The following is a 17909-nucleotide window of genomic DNA, read 5'->3' on the forward strand; positions in this document are numbered from 1 at the left end:
TGCCCTCCATCCCCAAGCTAGTTAACCAGGTGCAACTGGTTAGTCTCCATAACCACCAGCAGGGTGCCACGTGGTTGATACCTCGTGGTATGCCTCTCTCGACAGGAGACACAGCTTGCACCCGTGTTCTCTCCTCTCTCGGGGCCCCGAAGTTCTGTCCTCGGCAGCCTTCTTGTCCATCTACACTCTTTTTCTAGGTAACTGCACTGGGTTGCCTAGTGTCCCCCCATGTCTATCTGGAACCCGGAAAGGTGGCCTTATTCGGAAATAGGGTCTTGGCAGATGCAATCCTGTGAAGATGAGGTCATACGGAAGGAGGGTGGGCCCCAGTCCGATGTCTGGGGTCCATGCAAGGAGAGGGAGACTGGGACACAGCCTCGAGGAAGAACGCCCTCTGGCAGCACTAGGAATTGCCATTGGTCATGCAGCTAGCTGCAAGCCAAGGACGCCGGTGACACAAAAAATCGGCCTGAAGCTGGAAGAGGCCAGGAAGGATTCCGCAGTAGGCCTTTCAGAGGAAGCACAGCTCTGCTGACACCTCGATTCAGCCTTCGGGCCTCCAGAACGGTCAGGGAATAAATTTCTGTTGTCTGAAGCTGCCCAGTTTGTGGCACTTGGTTATAGCAGCCCTAGGAGACGAATACCGCCATCCTAGCCCGTCCCATGACTCCATCTACCATCTCTGCCTGCATGGCTCTGCACTAGCTACCTCCAGTCCTGGCCTGGGATCTGAGGCCCATGAGGACTACCTGACTGTCTGCTCCGAGTCACCTCTTGGATGTCAAAAGGTGTCTCAAACGTAACATGGCCAAGAGAGAGCTATGGAATGCCCGCAGATCTGCTCCCCACAAGCCTTCTCCCTACTCAGTAAATGAAACCCATGCAATTTCTCAGCCAAAACTTACTAAGTTCTCTCATATCTTAGCTCTGCCACCTTTGATGCTAAAACCTGAATCCAGGTTTATGAAAATTATCCCTCACGTGAACCATCTCTTCCATGTTAACCATCATCCTTCACCTGGACCATCACCCCTCACCTGGACCATCATCCCTGACCTTGACCATTTTCTGCGTCTCAGCTACTGCCCTTACCCTGCATATATAGGGCACCCACATATAGCTGTTGGGGCAATTGATTTACAGAATTTTGCTGTTCCCAATATTCTTATGGTAAAAGGCACACTCTTTTTATTTTATTTTATTTTTTTTTAATTTTAATTTTTTGTTTTTAAGATTTTATTTATTTATTTGGGAGAGAGAGAGAGAGAAAGCACAGAGGGAGAGTGTGAGGGAGAAGCAGGCTCCCCGCTGAGCAGAGAGCCCGATGCGGGACTCGATCCCAGGACCCTGGGATCATGACCTGAGCTGAAGGCAGACGTTTAACCGACTGAGCCACCCAGACGCCCTAAAAGGCACACTCTTGATGAAGGATGTCAGGCCACGTACTGCTACTTCCTGCCCTCCCCACTATCATATTGCCTCTTGGCCAGACTAAGCTGGCTCCAATGTTGTTCTGCTTTGAAAGCTTCCCCCAGGTCATTGCTGGATCCCTCCTCCTCATTGGAGGCTCTGCCTGAGCTCCGCAGCTGAAGCAGCCATTCTGTGCCACGTTGCTGTTTTGTCTTCCTCGTAGCCCCTGGCTGCACCTGAAATGATCATCTTTTCTTGTCTACTTCCTTCGGTCACCCTCCCTCTACTGGAATGATGCTTCTTGAGGACAGAGACTGAGCTTTGTTTCTGTGACATCTTTGCTCCCTTGACCAGGGCCTGAGCTCTGTTAGATGGAAGGTTCTCCACATTTATTTGTTCACCAAGGGACAGAGTCCATAGAACAGATACTATGGGACTGGACTTACTCTCTGAACATACAGTTGTATTTGAAGAACAAGAAGGAAAAAGAGTCTACTTATACAGGGTTTTCCCTGGACCTTGGCCTTCAAAAAGAAATGTTTCCCCTGAGGGCCTCCAACACCAGTGAGATAAAATCTAGGATCTGTATGCAGTCAAGGGCATCCCTGACACATCTGGTGGCCAGGTCTGCCCACAGCACATCCAGTCCATCCCTTGCCCACAGCATTAGGGACGGACATAGAAGCCCTCCACAGGGTTAATTCTCACTCTGCGAATAGACTCTCTCCCCTGCGTTACTACCTAGAATTTACAGGGTGCTTAATGTTTACACAGTGCTCTGTTCTGTTTTACTGAAGGTAGAGCAAACATACATGTGTAGATAAAAATATTGCATCAGGAAACCTTGGATTTATTCCCAGGGTTGTTTCTGGCTTATGCGGTTTCTATAAAGGTCATCTGATTTTTCGATGCACATAGAGTAAAACTTGCCCTTGCTTTACTACACAGGCGGGTCATAAAATCATATGAGACTGTGAAATGTCTCAGGTGCTTACAATGACAGGATGTACTCTCACTTCCCTGATTGTCTCACCAAAGATGTATCACTAGAATCACTTTATAGAAAACTATGGCAACCATAATTTGATTTCAGCCTGGAGTGCCCATGGGCACTTCACCTGGTATGTGTGGGGCTTACTTTTGTGTTGACCAGGAAGGCTTGTGGAGGTAAATAGGGCCTGAGGAGTCCCCCACTCTGGCAATGCACTGTTAGCTGTCCACACACCAATACTGAGATACAGTCTTGATGCACCCCTCTTCCTAAACAAGTCCTGCTTGTTTATTTTTCTGCACAAGTTTCCCTTTGTCCCTTCCTTTTCATTTCACACCACTATTCTCTTTGCTGCTACCTGGACCTCTGAGGTCATCTCTTAAACAGGTCCCCTAACTGCCTTCTATATATTCTGCCTGTTACCAGATTAATAATCCCCAAACATTGCTTGGCGTGCTCCTCTCTGCTCCAAAACTTTCTATGGCTCCCCATTGCTTAAAGAATAAAATCCAAACTCTTTAGGGAGGACTTTAATCTGGAAATAAGACTGCCTTCCCTACTGAGGGTCACTGGTGCGCCCACTTCCTTCTCTCTAAGTCCTGGACTTCACGACCACACTCTGCTCAAACCCAACATCCTTTCCCCCAATTCCCAACTGTCACCAATATGGACAGGTGATATACGTGTGATCCAATGAATCATTTCCCGTTTCTCCCTCTTGGACACCTCTCTACCTTTTACACACCTGGGCTCCCCATGTTACAGGTTTCCTCTCCTCTCGATGGCTCTCCTCAGCTCCACCTGGATGATATGCGTCCCATCTACACCTCAAGATCCACCCAAAGAGCAACCACCTCCGGTCTCAGCTCTGAAAACACCGGAGTCCCTGCAGCATCTTTCGTACTCAGCCAGGTGTGTGTATGCACATGTGTGTGCATGTGCCTGTGTATGCAAGTACGTGCACGTGTGTTTTCTCTCCACCACGCCTATAGCTGTTTAAAAGGAGACACGGTGCATCATGCATTATTTCATCAATTCTAAGGCATGCCTTTTTTGGCACTGTGACAACTCTGAAATTGGGATACACTTTAAAAATTGATATACATCAGTTTGTCAGGGTGTTTCTTTCTTGGAAGTACCTAAAATAATGGTGTGCCACACAATCAACTGTGTCTTAAGTTTGATGAAAGAGATGCTTCTTCAGATTCCCTGCAGTTCCCAGCACAGGTTTTGCATGCGGAAGGTGATTTAAAAAAGTCTTACAATCGTCTGATGAATGGAGGCGCCTTCAGAGGACAGCACAGAAGTAGGTTCTGGATGTATGAGAGCCCACACCATAGACACAGTTCTTTCCACTCTCTGACGTTCCTCCTGAAGCAAAAAACAAAAACGATTATCTGCTCAAATGGGAGAAAGGAAATGGGAAGGAAAGTGTTGGGGGTCAAAGTGTGTCCCCCCTGAAAAAGACGTGTTGAAGTCCCAACCCCTAGTACCTCAAATGGTGACTTTATTTGGAAACAGGGTCATTTTAGATGTAACTAGTTTAGACGAAGTTATCCTGGAGTAGCGTGGACCCCTGATCCCATCTGATTGGTGTCCGTATAGGAAGATGGCCATGTGAAAACAGAGCTACACAGGGAGAACAGCACGCGAGCACAGAGGACTGGGGTAACGCATCCGTGAGCCAAAGGATGCCAAAGATCGTTGGCAGAGCACCAGGAGCTGGGAAGGGGCAAGGAAGGATTCTTTTAAGGGTTCAGGGAGAGGATAGCCCTGCTGATATGCTGAGTTTGGGCCTCTAGGCTTCACAACTATAAAACAATGCATTTCTGTTATTTTCAGTCATCCAGTTCATGCTGCTTTTTTACAGCAGCCCTAGGAAACGAATACACGGAGGAATAGAAAAGCATAGGTTAATACCTTAAAATACCCTCCCCCACAAATCATGAATAAACAAAAATTACTAGAGTTGCCAGTAATTGATTAGAGGGGGACTAGATTTGGAGAGGTAACAGATGAGTTAAAGAGCAGTAAGGGATCAGGGAGGGAACAGAGACAGCTTTGGGGGCAGAACCGGGGGGCGTGCTTTGGGGAGAGGTGGTGAGGGTGGACAGGCAGGGTGAGGCTTGAATGTTGGGGGGTCTTTAGACTGGTTGGTTTAGGTAATGGGAAACCATTAAGTTTTAACGCTGGGAATTGTTATAGTAAAGAAGTTTTTAAACAAAATGTAGTGAGAAAAAAATAAGAACTCTGAAATTTGGACCAGGTTCAAATGCTAGTTTTCCCACTTACTAGTCGTGTGACTTAAAGCAAATTAGTTAATCTCCCTGGGAATTCAGCCTTCTCAGGCCATAAAAAGGAGATAGCAGGAAAATTCCTAGGCGATGCACAGTAGGGGTTGCAGCATCGTCTTTGGGTCCTCCCAATTCCCCAAATAAAAACAGAACAACTAGATAGAAAAAACAAAAACTCATGCACAACATGTACAAGATAATTAGCTGTGAAGGCATCTCCATTAACGCCCAAATAAAAGCAGGTGGGACAAACCACTACAGCCATGAGACCTGCACGGTACTAACATCTGTGTGGGAGAACTCAGGGAAGTCACGGGGCATCTAACAGAACAACAGGTAGAAGCCGGCAGACCAATTTGTGGACAATGACTGAAACAAGGAGAGGTTTGCCCATTTCAATAGAGAGAACATATGAAGGTCCTGCAGGAAAACCTCAAAGGCTGGATCAGTCCAACCTTATAAATGCTTGAAATTGGCCCAGCAAGGTTCCCTTACTGATTGAGGCCCCACACTATGGAGAAACTACTTGGAGTAAAATCAAGATTGAGGAAAATGGGGATAACTGAAGTGAAGAAAAGAGAACGTCCAGATAACTGAGAACCAAGCCAATAAATGTCATCAAGCAAGCTGTTACATGAAAACAACAGAAGGATCTTTGTTAAGCTTGAAAAAAAAAAAAGCTATTAGAACCAAGCCTTCTTATAAAAGTTCAGGAAAACTAACTTCATATAAAAATCAATAGCACAAAATATCAAGGTCAAATCTCATACAAAGTTACTATTTAGAAAAAGATGAAGAGAAATAGAATGACATACAATCCACACAAACAATGAAAGTATGCTGGAAAGACATGCACATTGAACAGGGAGAAACTATAATGCACCGTGTTCATTTTCTATTGTGGCATAATGAATTATGAACTTAGTAGCTTAAAAGATATTTATTATCTTGCAGTTTCCATAGGCCAGGAGTTCAAGCACAGACTAGCTGGGTCCTCTGCTTGGAGTCTCATGAAGCTGAAATCAAGGTGTTAGCTGGGACTGTGTTCTTACCTGAGGGTTGAGGTCCTTTTCCAGCTCACTGGTGTTGGCTGGGTTTAGTTCCTTGTGGTTGTAGGACTCAGACCCTCAGCTGCTAGAGGCCGTCTCTTGTCCCCAGTGACATGGCCCTCTCCAAAACAGAGCAGCTTGCATTTTCAAGACCAACAGTAGAGTATCTCTGCTACTTTGAATTTCTCTGACTTTTCTGTCTCTGACCTTTAGACTCTCATTTAAACAAGTCTCCTGATTAGGTCAGGCTCACCCAGGATACTTCACCTTGATTAACTTAAAGCCAACTGATTAGGAATCTTAATCACAACTGAAAAATCCTCTCGCTTTTGCCATAAAATGTAGCCTAATCACGGGAACGAAATCTCTTATAGTCACAGGTCCTGCCCACAGGATGTACACCAGGCAGCTGGTCTCTTGGAGGCTATCTTAGAAGGTACTTCAGAAAAAGCTAAGAGACATTAAGAAAATGACACAAGATGAGAAAGAATGGCGTAAGTCACAATCAGAAAAATCTCAGAGTTGAATTGACAGAAATAAAAAAGAACTAAAACAGAAGGAACAAATCTTAGAAGTGAAGACTGAACCAGAAGGAACACAAGAATGCAAGCTGGTGCAGCCACTATTGGGTATTTACCCCAAAGACACAAATGTAGTGATCCTAAGGGGCACCTGCACCCCAATGTTTATAGCAGCAATGTCCACAACAGCCAAACTATGGAAGGAGCCCAGATGTCCATCAACAGATGAGTGGATAAAGATGTGGTGTATATATATATATATACAATGGAATATTACTCAGCCATCAGAAAGGATGAAATCTTACCATTTGCGTCATTATGCTACGTGAAATAAGTCAATCAGAGAAAGACAGTTATCATATGTTCTCACTGATATGTGGAATTTGAGAAACAAGACAGAGGATCATAGAGGAAGGGAGGGAAAAATGAAACAAGACGAAACCGGAGAGGGAGACAAACCATAAAAGACTCTTAATCTCAGGAAACAAATTTGAGGGTTGTTGGAGGGGAGGGGGGTGGGAGGGATGGGGTGGCTGGGTGATGGACATTGGGGAGGGTATGTGCTATGGTGAACGCTGTGTGTTGTGTAAGACTGATGAATCACAGATCTGTACCCCTGAAACAAATAATACATTATATGTTAATAATAAAAAATAAATAAAAATTAAAAAAAAAAAAAACACAACAAACAATGACAAGAAAAGTAGAAGGGAAAGGGAGAGAAAATTTCCAGAATCCAGAAAGGATAAGAAAAAGGTAAACGTATTTGAGAGTGTGAAAATATCGAAGATAGAAGAAGAAGATCCAACACATGAGAACAGGAGTCCTTAAAGTAGAAAATTGAAAGCAAGGGATCAGACCAGGTACTAACAACTATAATTCAAGAGAACATTTCTCAAATTACAAAGATTTAAAACTACATATTGAAAGAAAACACATTGTACCATCTGGGAATAGTTATCTATGAAAATCAATGCCTAAGCATATTCCAGGAAAAGTACAGGACTTTAGGGAAAAAGAGAAAATACACCTTGAGTATCTTGATAAAAAAAAGAAAGTGACTTGTAAAGAGTATAGGCTTATCATTGGGCTTTTCAACAGCAATGCTTTATGCCACAAGAACAATGTATTTTGGGTACTCAAGGAAAGATGGGGACTGTGGATTTTAAAACAGTAAAATACTTTTCAGTATAAAAAGCACACATTCTGGTGAGCATGAAGAACTCAGGAAATAGTGTTCCCATGAGCTCTTTCTAAGGAATTTAGTAGAGAATGAACTTTAGACAACTAAATGTCGGCAAACATCAGCACAAGGACGGCTGCTTAGCATTAAATATATAGTTACTTGTAAAACTAAGAGAGGATTTAAAAGCAGAGATTGTAGTATGTGATGACTATGTGATCTGATGACGTAAATCGTAACAAAGTAAGTCAACAAAATAAATCAACAAATAAAGGGAGAATGGGGATAACATAGGCAGACAAACTTAAGTGTTTTCAGTAATCATAATCAATGTGCTAGGATTAGTATTGTTGCTCTGAGACCATAGTATGTGTCATGTGGGATGAAGCAAATGAGAAGTTATGGGGTATTTTAATTTTATTCTTCCCCGTATCACTGAGAACTAAGAATCTCAGTGTGAAAGAAAGAAGATACAGATGGAATATAGAAGTGGTTAAGTAAAAACCTTGTTTTCTTAACTTGAATTGAAAAATTCTCTATGAACTCAAGGAAGATAGATAGATGGTGGATAGGTAGATATCTCCATAAATAGATACACATTCATAAATATGTAAAGTTTCAAATATATATATGAACAAAAAGTACATCATTTTGGTTGTACTATGTATCATTTGGATGTACTCTGGATAATCATTGCATTCTGGCTGGTCATTGTTTCTATATTTTTGTCTCTCTCTCTATATATATTCATATTTTTATACATAGCCATAGCCTCTAGATTGTACTCTTAAAATATCATTCTCTATTGGGATTCCTGGGTGGCTCAGTTGGTTAAGCGTCCAACTCTTGATTTTGGCTCAGGTCATGATCTCAGGATTGTTAGATCGAGCCCCTTGTTGGACTCCACACTGAGCATGAAGCCTGCTTAAGATTCTCTCTCTCCTTCTCCCTCTGCCCCTCTCCGCTCACGCTCTCGCTCTCTTAAAAAAAGAAAAAAAAAAAATCATTCTCCATTAAAAGAAACCAGAGATTCTAGGAGAAATGGCTGATTCTCGATTGGAGGTAAGAAATGTTCCAGAAGAGTCTGGAACATCTCAAGATACCAAATAGCAAAGAACTACCAAAGACCATTAAGGCCATGTCCAAATGACTCAGGAGTTCCCACTGGCCAAAAGGTGGGACAATTTGAGATTCAATAAAGACAGGAATTTCAGTGGATTGAAACACATCAAATATAAGTCCATAAATTTATAATGATATTTATTTATTTTTATTTCTATAGATTTTATTTATTTATTTATTTGAGAGAGAGAGAGAGCATGAGTGGGGGGGTGGGGAGGGAGGGGCAGAGGGAGAAGCAGGCTCCACACTGAGCAGGGAGCCTGACGTGCGGCTTTATCCAAGGACCCTGGGATCACGACCTGAGTTGAAGGCAGACACTTAACCGAATGGGCAACCCAGGCGCCCCTATAATGATATTTAAATAAAAACTATCACCTTTTGAGGATGACAGGCAACCAATTCATTATCCTGAAAACTGAGTAAACAAAAGCAAAGGAAAAGCATTTACTGTCTTTCCTATATAAACGGTACTGCTAGACAACCAAACAGTAGATGAAGGGATGGATCACCTTGTAAAGTAGTAGAGCTAATAAAAATTTTTAAACTGCAGAATTCAAATACCACCAGCTTGTAACTCCAAATGAATTTGTTAATGGAGCAGAGACCTGAACATCATTTGCTGCTCAACTGAAATAGAACAAAAAACCACACACATCCTGAAAAGAAAGCAAGTCACTTATAGTGTTTGCCAAAGGAATGGAATCTGAGCCTGACCCAGCTGCTGGATTCAGCTGCCGATTCGTGGCACATCCAGAAGACGAAGGAAAATGTTCAACTGTACCATTAGTACCTAGTCAGCAAAGTCCTGCCTTAGGAAATTTCATGGGTCAAAAGGCCAGAGTTTAACAGATACATTGTAATTAAAAGAAATGGATGGAGCACGTATTAGTCTGCGATTGCTACTGTAATAAATTATGATAAATATGGTGGCTTAAAACAACACTAAGTTATTATCTAACCGTTCTGGAGGTTCAAAGTCTAAAATGAGTTTTGTGGGGCCAAAATGTAGATATTATGGGGCACCCGGGTGGCTCAGTTGTTGGGAGTCTGCCTTCGGCTCAGGTCATGATCCCAGGGTTCTGGGATCGAGCCCCACATCGGGCTCCCTGCTCAGCGGGGAGCCTGCTTCTCCCTCTCCCACTCCCCCTGCTTGTGTTCCCTCTCTCTCGATCTCTTTCTGTGTCAAATAAATAAATAAAATCTTTAAAAATAAATAAATAAATAAAATGTAGATGTTGTTAACAAACCACCTGCATCACAAGGCCCATGTGATGATCAAGTAACACACTGCAAGTGCTTCCAACTACCTAGAACAAGCTCACTGTCAATACACATTAGAAAATGTTATTTACAAAAAAAGTCCAGTGGTATATGCAGAACAGGCTTCTCTCTGCCCTGCTTCCCATGTTCTGTCTCACGAGCGTGGGAGGAAACGTCGAGAGTGGGCCGGGTCTCGTACAGGCACACCCGTCCTTGATTTCTTAGCATATGGAAGCACCCGTGGACCGCCCATCATCCCATCGAGAACAACTGAGATGTTAGACAGTTGGTAATGCTACTGAGAACAAACCTTACCCTCACTGGCCTGGTTTAACTCCCGGAAACACCACAAAATAAGCCTGTTCCCTTGTCCATTGGGTAGGTGCCCAAGCAAGAGGTAGCTCTCAGATTTTCTCCTATCCACCACCCTGCTTTTTCTGAAGGGGCGAAGTAACAATCAGACTTTTCAAAACGTGGGCTATAACCACTGTTGGTGGTGGGCGGTGGTGCTAGGCAGCAGCCGCCTCGCCTGGTCTAGCCTTGCCTGCCCGTCCTCCTCGCCCTCCCCTCCTCCTCCCTCCTTCCGTTGTCCCCCTCTCTTCCTTTCCTCCTGCTACAGGGAGTACTAATAAGCATAACTAACAGTTTGGGGGTTTTCGATGCACCGTATACTGTTGTGTTTTATATGAGTTAACTCATTTATTCCTCACCCCAGGCCTAGGAGGTAGGCACTATTATTGCCTCTGCTTTATAAACGAGACGCCAGGAAACTTGCCCACGGTCATATGATTAGTCATACGGTGGAGGTAAGATTCGAGCCCAAGCTCTGCGAGTTTGGCTCCAAAACCTGTGCGTTTCACCACCACCTTCGGCTGCCTCTAGGCCTGGTACAGTCAAGGTTTAGGGCTGGGTCTCAGAAAGGTGACGTGGAGGGCTTCGTGGCCTACTTTCATCAGAAGCCTAAAAAACTAGGATGAGGGAATGCTTGCTGAGGTCCAGCCCAGCTAACAGAAATTCTCTGCACCTGATTAGAGAACCAATCAAGGCCCCCATCGTAGAGTATTATTTTCCTTTATCTTGCCACTCTTCTTTGCATGTGAATATTCCTGGGGAGTGGCTGGCCAAGGTCTGGTGCAGAACCTGCCCCCTGCCCCCCAATCCCCAGCCCTCACACCACCACTGTATCTAACACAGACTGCCCTTTGACATGTGAGGCCCTCTGTCCCATGCCCAGTGCTCTCTCCCCCAGGCTGAACGAGCTTCCGTTCCTTCAAACACGTCCCCGTGGGGCAGCAGAATGATGTCTCGGCGGCTCGCAGCCCACCAGCCCAACCCGGAGCTCCGCGCAGCTCAAAGGCCGACCCCACGAGCTCAGAATGGCTCCTGTGTGACCTACTCCGCTCTGGGCACAGGGCCTTCCATCCAGGCCTGCCTGTTTTAGGCCCCCAGGCCCTTGTCAACAGAGGCTCAGCTCGCAGGGGCCCAGGGCAGCCCTCAACAAAGTGCAGCATGGGACACAAGCTCTGGCCTCCCCTCCTTCGGGCGAGTGGTTCTGGGAGGTTCTCTTTGCTTTCCAGAGGTTCCGGCAGAACCAGGCATCCTTGGCAGTGACCCTCATAACACACACTCACGTCGTTTTTTCTTCTTCTTCTGAGACTCCTTCCTGTTCAATCAGTCCTGCTTCTCAAGATCAGTTCCCAAATCACTTACTTGGTTGCAAGTTCTTTGTCTCAAGCTCTGCTTTTGAAGGAAGTCACACTGAGACAACTGGTGTCCAGACAGGCCCTCACGCTACACTTCTGCTCAGAAATGTGCTGCCTGTTCGTGGTGGAGAGATTTGGGGGTGAGGGCAGAGTTGCCACGGCTTTGTGGGGGATGGGAGCAGCAGTCCGGCCAGGTTAGAGGTCCTAGGAGCCTCTCTCACAGCCAGAATGCGGGGCTGAAAGCAAATGCCGGAAGCATACCTAAGGAGACTGACTGGGTGGGTCTGCAGACGTGCTTGGGACAGACAAATTTACAGGCCCCACACACATACTGGGGTGGCACCAACTTCTGCTCGAGGTTCCACCTGTCAGCCGGCCTGGATTTCAGAATTGCCAGCCCCCAGCACCACATGAGCCAATTCCTTAAAATAAAAAAATATACATCTCTCAGTCTGGGGAACCCTGACCCATACAGGTGTGTGGATTTTTATTAACCTACGTTCACCCTGTATGAACCTGGAGGAGTGGGTAAAGCGGTTGGTCTGTGTGATCAGTCCTGGGCCTCACCTAGTGCTGGATGACTTCCTAAATATTGCTGGGAATTAGCTGGCCAATTCCGACAGGTTGCCCTTGAGTTTTTCCACAGCAGAGTTCAGGTTTTGACACAGATTTCCTGATGTGAGGCTTCATGACCACGTGGCCCTTACTGGCTGAATCTGAGATGGAAACTCAGCAGATGGAGATCGCCAGGAGCCTGGTCCTTGCAGGGTCTCTGCGTCGGGAAGTGGAGCTGTAGCTGCTGCATGATGAACCTGCATGACAAACTTGGAGGAGGCTCATCTTTGAAAAACAGCAACACAACATCCTCACCCGCCCACAGGGCTAAGGCCCAACTCCAGTGTTAGAATTCTTTAAAGGTTTGGTTCTTGCTCCCATTGTTACTCATCATTTTAATGATGAAACGTGGTTCCCTCACGGGGCCCATCAGCTGAATGGGGACTGGCCAGCAGCCAGGCTCCCATCCGTGGCTGAGGGACCTGGAGCTCTTCCTCACCTTCCAGTCACCGTGACGCTGGGGTCAGGAGGCACTCTGGCGGCAGCGGGAAGAGCCAGGGACTGCTGACTGTTGGGGACAGTGACCTCGTGGTAACAAATACTGGGAGATGGGAGGCCAAAGTGGGGAAATGAGGCACCTGTGGGGTTTCTATTTCGTTTTTATTTTTACCATAATTGTACACAAATACTGCTTCAAGAGTCAAATCCGTTAAAAACTCAAATAGTTTAAAGACTCAAAAATTGGACAGACTTATTTAAAAAACAAACCAAACAACAAAGCTGCCTGCTCCCAACTTTCTCTAGAGAGCAACTACTGAAAATTGTTTTAAAGTGGCTTGTTTGGTATTTGGCTCCGTATCGCATATCCCTGTGGGCTTTTCAAGGTTAAGAGCCCCTACGTTTTATAATTGATTCAGTCCGCGAGGTGGGATAATCATTGATGGTTGAAAGGCGATTATCCAAATGATGACAGTTCATTACTTAAAGCTTCCATAGAGGTTTTCCCTGGAGCAGATCTGAAATGTCAGAGGCAATTTCCAGGAAATGTATTTTTTTAAGTTCTTTCTGAAAATGTTGCCTCTTTGCAAGGACTTATCCTGCTACCTGCTGTAGTGTTTGTCCTGAGAGAGCCCCTGTGCCACGGTCTCTGCAATCCTACAGCGAGGAACGAGGGCGGCAGGGCGCACGGGGGCAGAGACCCTCCCCGCCAAGAGTTCAGGGTCCTCGAATACAGATGCTTCACATTGCAGGTTCAGGCTCGCAAAAATGTGGACCCTTCCAGGAGGCAGTCTGCTGTTCACGAAGAGCCGATAATGACTTCCCAGCGGTCCTTTCAGCAGATTTTTTTTTTTTTTCCATTTAAGACAGGGAATACTTTATTCAAACCCATCAGAGAAATGGACAGCTTGGGTCTGTAACAGAGTCGTGTTTTAAAGCATAGGTCAGTAATTGCATATGAGAGTATACACTGCTACCTACAAATGAACGGATCAGAGCACAACTTTTCAATATTTAAAACAGAATGAGCTTCCCCGTAAAGGCAGCAGCTTTGTCACATTTTTTTTTTTTAAGATTTTATTTATTTGACAGAGAGAGACACAGCGAGAGAGGGAACACAAGCAGGGTGGAGGGGCAGAGGGAGAGGGAGAAACGGGCTTCCCACTGAGCAGGGAGCCTGACGTGGGGCTCGACCCCAGGACCCCAGGACCATGACCTGAGCCGAAGGCAGACGCTTAAGTGACTGAGCCACCCAGGCACCCCGCTTTGTGACATTTTTAACTGAAGTAATTCCTCTCTTTCTACAGAATCCACACCATCCTCCTCAAAATCCTTCTCAAGAGCAGCCATGTCCTCACAGGCCTCAGAAAACTCTCCTCCTCGGTGCCCCGGCCCACATACCAGTGAACAGCGAGGCCCGAGCCTCAGAGATGGCTCTGGTGTTGCTCAGCAGGCTCACCGTTCACTGTACTTTGGCCGGGTCTCCACCAGGTACCCTAGTCAGAGGCAGGTAATTCATGCCAACTTTGAAGCCACTGGGGCACCAGTCCACAAACTGGATGGTATGCTTGGTCTTGATGGTGGCAGCGGCAGCACGGACATCTTTGGGAACCACGTCCGCCACGATACAGCCGTGTGTTTGTCGTGGCGAGGGTCCCCTTTCACCCTCTGGTTCGCTGGCTCAGAGCACGCGCTGGCGACCTCTGCTACAGAGGCTGATGGTGGGAGGCTTTCTCAGCAGATGGGGCCAGAGGGCAGTGGATGCGGAGACAGGGCACCAGGCTGGTCTGGACTTCTGGGCTCCGGCAACCCTGAGGGAAGCAGTGATGGAGGACACAATTTGACCTACCAACCTGTTCAGGCTAGTGTAGGCTGGGCGTTCAGCATGGAGGTTTCTACACGTCACAGATGGGCTCGTTGTCTACCATGAAGGCACAGAGCACTCTAGGGTGGTGTGGGTCATGAGGATGGAGTTGTAGGGCTCAGCTACAGCTGTGGAAACCTGGGTGGAGGCTAAATGGAGAACTCCAGCTTGGACTTGTTGCCATAATGGCCAGAGAGAGGTTCCATCAGCAAGGAGGTGAACCCAGACCCCATTCCTCCTCCAAAGCTGAGGAAAACCAAGAAGCCCTGAAGACCTGTACACTTGTCAGCCAGTTTCTAAATTCCATCCAAGACAAGGTCAATGATCTCCTTACCAATGGTGTGGTGCCCTCGGGCACAGTTATTGGCAGCATCTTCCTTGCCTGTGATGAGCTGTGCAGGGTGGAGGAGCTGTTGGTGGGGGCTGGTGTGAACTTCAACAACTGTGGGTTGGAGGTCTACAAATGCTGCCCCGGACACATGCCCGTCAGCCCCGGTCTCACTGAGGACGGTGTTGACAGAGTCATCTCCTCCCCCAGTGGTCTTGTCACTTGGCGTCTGACCATTGGGCTAGAGGCTGCGTTCCAGGCAACAGAGCTCCAGCAGCCAGTGCCAGCCTGGACCCCAGCCTGGCCAGCGTGGATGCAGAGGCACTCACGCATGGTTGCTGCTTTGCGGCTGCCCAGCGGATGGCCGAGAGGAAGGGGAGAGAGGTGGTTGCTTCTTACAGCGCGGGTGGATGTAACCTCTCCGAGATTACTTTTCTTTTTTTTAATTTAAATTCAATTAGCCAACATATAACACATCATTAGTTTTTGATGTAGTGTTCAATGGTTCGTGAGTTGCGTATAACACCCAGTACTTTTAATGGAAGACACGAGTGTGAGTTCCTGCCAGGATGTCTATTTCATCTGCCTGGGACCCAGAGGTTTCATGTTCTCTCCTTCCTTCCCCATCCCATAACCTGCTTTGGAAGGAACTGGAGAAGCCGTGTTACCCTGCGGAAGCAGTCACTGATAGCCGCCAGTTTAACAGTGACTGCATTATCATATAAAATATATAAATGATTATCCGTGATTTGAAGCGTCATGATCATCATGTATGACACAATCACTAGGGTTTCACTGACCTGCATGCTTCCTGTTGTCCCACGACTATATCTTTTTAGGATTATACTATGTAATACGTACAATCAGCTGAAGAAATGCTCTCCTAACCACCCCTCCCCAACCATTAATAGATTTTCTCCTATATTTATTCTTCTGGAGAAACTTTAAAAGTACACATTCCAAATTTTAAAGTCCTGTGTGTGTGTGGTGGTGGCTGGGGTGGTGGTGATAGGATCTGATTCTGTTCGATGGACATGGTATTCCAGGAAGTAGGGCTGGTTTCACTGCTCCAGGTCTCCCCTTCCAGGAACATGCCCCCCCTTTGCTCTGGTCATCTTCCAGCCTCCCACCAAGGTCTGTCATGTCCCTTGTAAAGGAGCTGCACATTAACTTCTGTGAGCCACATCTTTCTTCCCTCTAATTTTCCAGCTGGTTATTGTTATTATTTTTTTTAAAGATTTTATTTATTTATTTGACAGAGAGACAGCTAGAGAGGTTACACAAGCAGGGGGAGCAGGATAGGGAGAAAGAGGGCTTCCTGCCGAGCAGGGAGCCCGATGCAGGGTTCGATCCCAGGACGCTGGGCTCATGACCTGAGCCGAGAGCAGACGCTTAACCGACTGAGCCCCCCGGGGAACCCCTGGTTATTGTTATTATATAAGAAAAGCATTACGCTTTGAATATTTATTTTCCAGCCAGTCACTTTACAGAATTACCGTATTCATTCTAAGTGTTTTCCAGTCAATTTTAATTTGTTTTCTAGGTAGGTGATTATATCATCAAATTCTTGTCTCCTTTTCAATATTTATAATTCTTGGACCATTCAGAATTGAATGAGAATACCTCTGGTGTTCCAATGATTTTGTTAGATATTTTCTATTATGTTAAATAAATAACATTTGATTACTGTTTTACTATGGATTTTTTTTAATTCTGGGAAATTTTTAAAATTCTTTTTTAATGCTGGATTTTGTTCAGATAAAGACTCTGTAGCCAGACTTTGGGGTCAGGTTCCACTGAGCAAGTGGAATGTGGAATGCTGAGTGTCAGGAAGACAAATCCGATATCGGTGCATACCCATATTTAAACATCCAGAAAGCTTCAGTAGTTTCCCGGGACAATGGGATAGTGTATTTGGAATCAGATTATTCCAGATAACCCAGGACTGTTCCAGGTGAGATTAACAGCATGCCCCCTCAACCACCTTTTGCTCTCCCATCTATCCCTGCCCTTCCTGCCCTGTCCACCCCGCCCTCATTGTAGGGATATGTCCCAGGCCCCCGTGAACCCCAGTCCCCCTCCGCCCCACTAATGGAGGCACTGGAAGAGAAAAAAAAAGGGGGAGCTGAAGGAGGTCCAGAGTATTTCTCTGCTTTCTGGGGTGTCCCTGGAAGAAGCTGCAATACCTCCTTGGTGGCCAATTACACTCCCCTCCTTTGATGGCCAAGCGACAGTCAGATGACCCTGGTTTGGGGGCTTCTGGTAGAACCACCTCCAACCACCTCTCCTCCTATTGGAGCCCCAGCCCAAAGGGTGGCGGGAGCAGCAGGGCCGGCTCCGTGGGCTTGCCAGCCCGCAGCCAGGCAGGGACCGTGCTGGGTTTGATGCTCCATACTAAACTCTTTCTGGCTGAGATACGTGCAGTGGCCCCTGACTAAGAGATGGCCATCATAGTCCTCCGTGGCTGCAGACGACACTCTCGTCTTCCAGCCTGAGTCCCGATGTAGGCGTTGGGCTTTCTCGTGCACACTTCTCTGCTGGGTGTGTGTGTGTGTGTGTGTGTGTGTGTGTGAGCAGTCTTGAGTCCTAGCACCAGGACCTCTCCTTCCCAGATCGGCCTGGAGGGCTGGAAACAGCTGCTGGGAACCTGTCCTTCCTACGACAAGCTCCACAAGGCCGTACGGTTGGCCCCGAGCACGGAGGACTTCAGACAGGCCTTTCCGCAATGCACTAGGAGTAAGGGGTGGTGCCACGGGCTCCGGAGAGGGCCGATGGTCCATCCTTGTTAAAGAAAATGTGTTGATGGGTATGCCGATCACCTCACCTAAATTCTTCCTTTCTCAGCAGCTTAACCACTATGTTGGGGGCAAAGCCAAGTCCAGCTTTTCTGTGGATCTCAGTCAATTCTTCCACAGTCCCTAACATGGCCTTAGCCTCAAAGACCTTTCCTTTTCCTATTTAGTTGGAGGAAGAATAACCACTATGGTGGTTAAGAGCTTGGGTGTGAATCCAGCTCGGCCACCTACTAAGTGTGCAGTCTTGAGCGAATTACTTAACCTCTCTGTACCTTAGTTTTGTCGTCTATAAAATGGGATTAATAGCAGCACCAACCCTTCCTCAGCTTTAAATCT

At 46.4% G+C, this 17909-nt stretch overlaps 1 protein-coding gene across 1 annotated transcript in view; it reads right to left on the reverse strand.

Moving 5' to 3' along the window:
• Window positions 1–17909, reverse strand: part of GALNTL5 (polypeptide N-acetylgalactosaminyltransferase like 5) — a 109873-nt gene that overhangs the window by 72431 nt on the left and 19533 nt on the right. Inside the window, exon 4 of the mRNA XM_032394375.1 lies at window positions 3665–3772. The gene's annotated coding sequence lies outside the window, so the exon portion shown is untranslated. The remainder of the gene's footprint in view (window positions 1–3664; window positions 3773–17909) is intronic.

Source organism: Phoca vitulina, unplaced genomic scaffold, assembly GCF_004348235.1.
Source record: "Phoca vitulina isolate PV1807 unplaced genomic scaffold, GSC_HSeal_1.0 scaffold80, whole genome shotgun sequence".
In the NCBI taxonomy this organism is placed as follows: domain Eukaryota; kingdom Metazoa; phylum Chordata; class Mammalia; order Carnivora; family Phocidae; genus Phoca; species Phoca vitulina.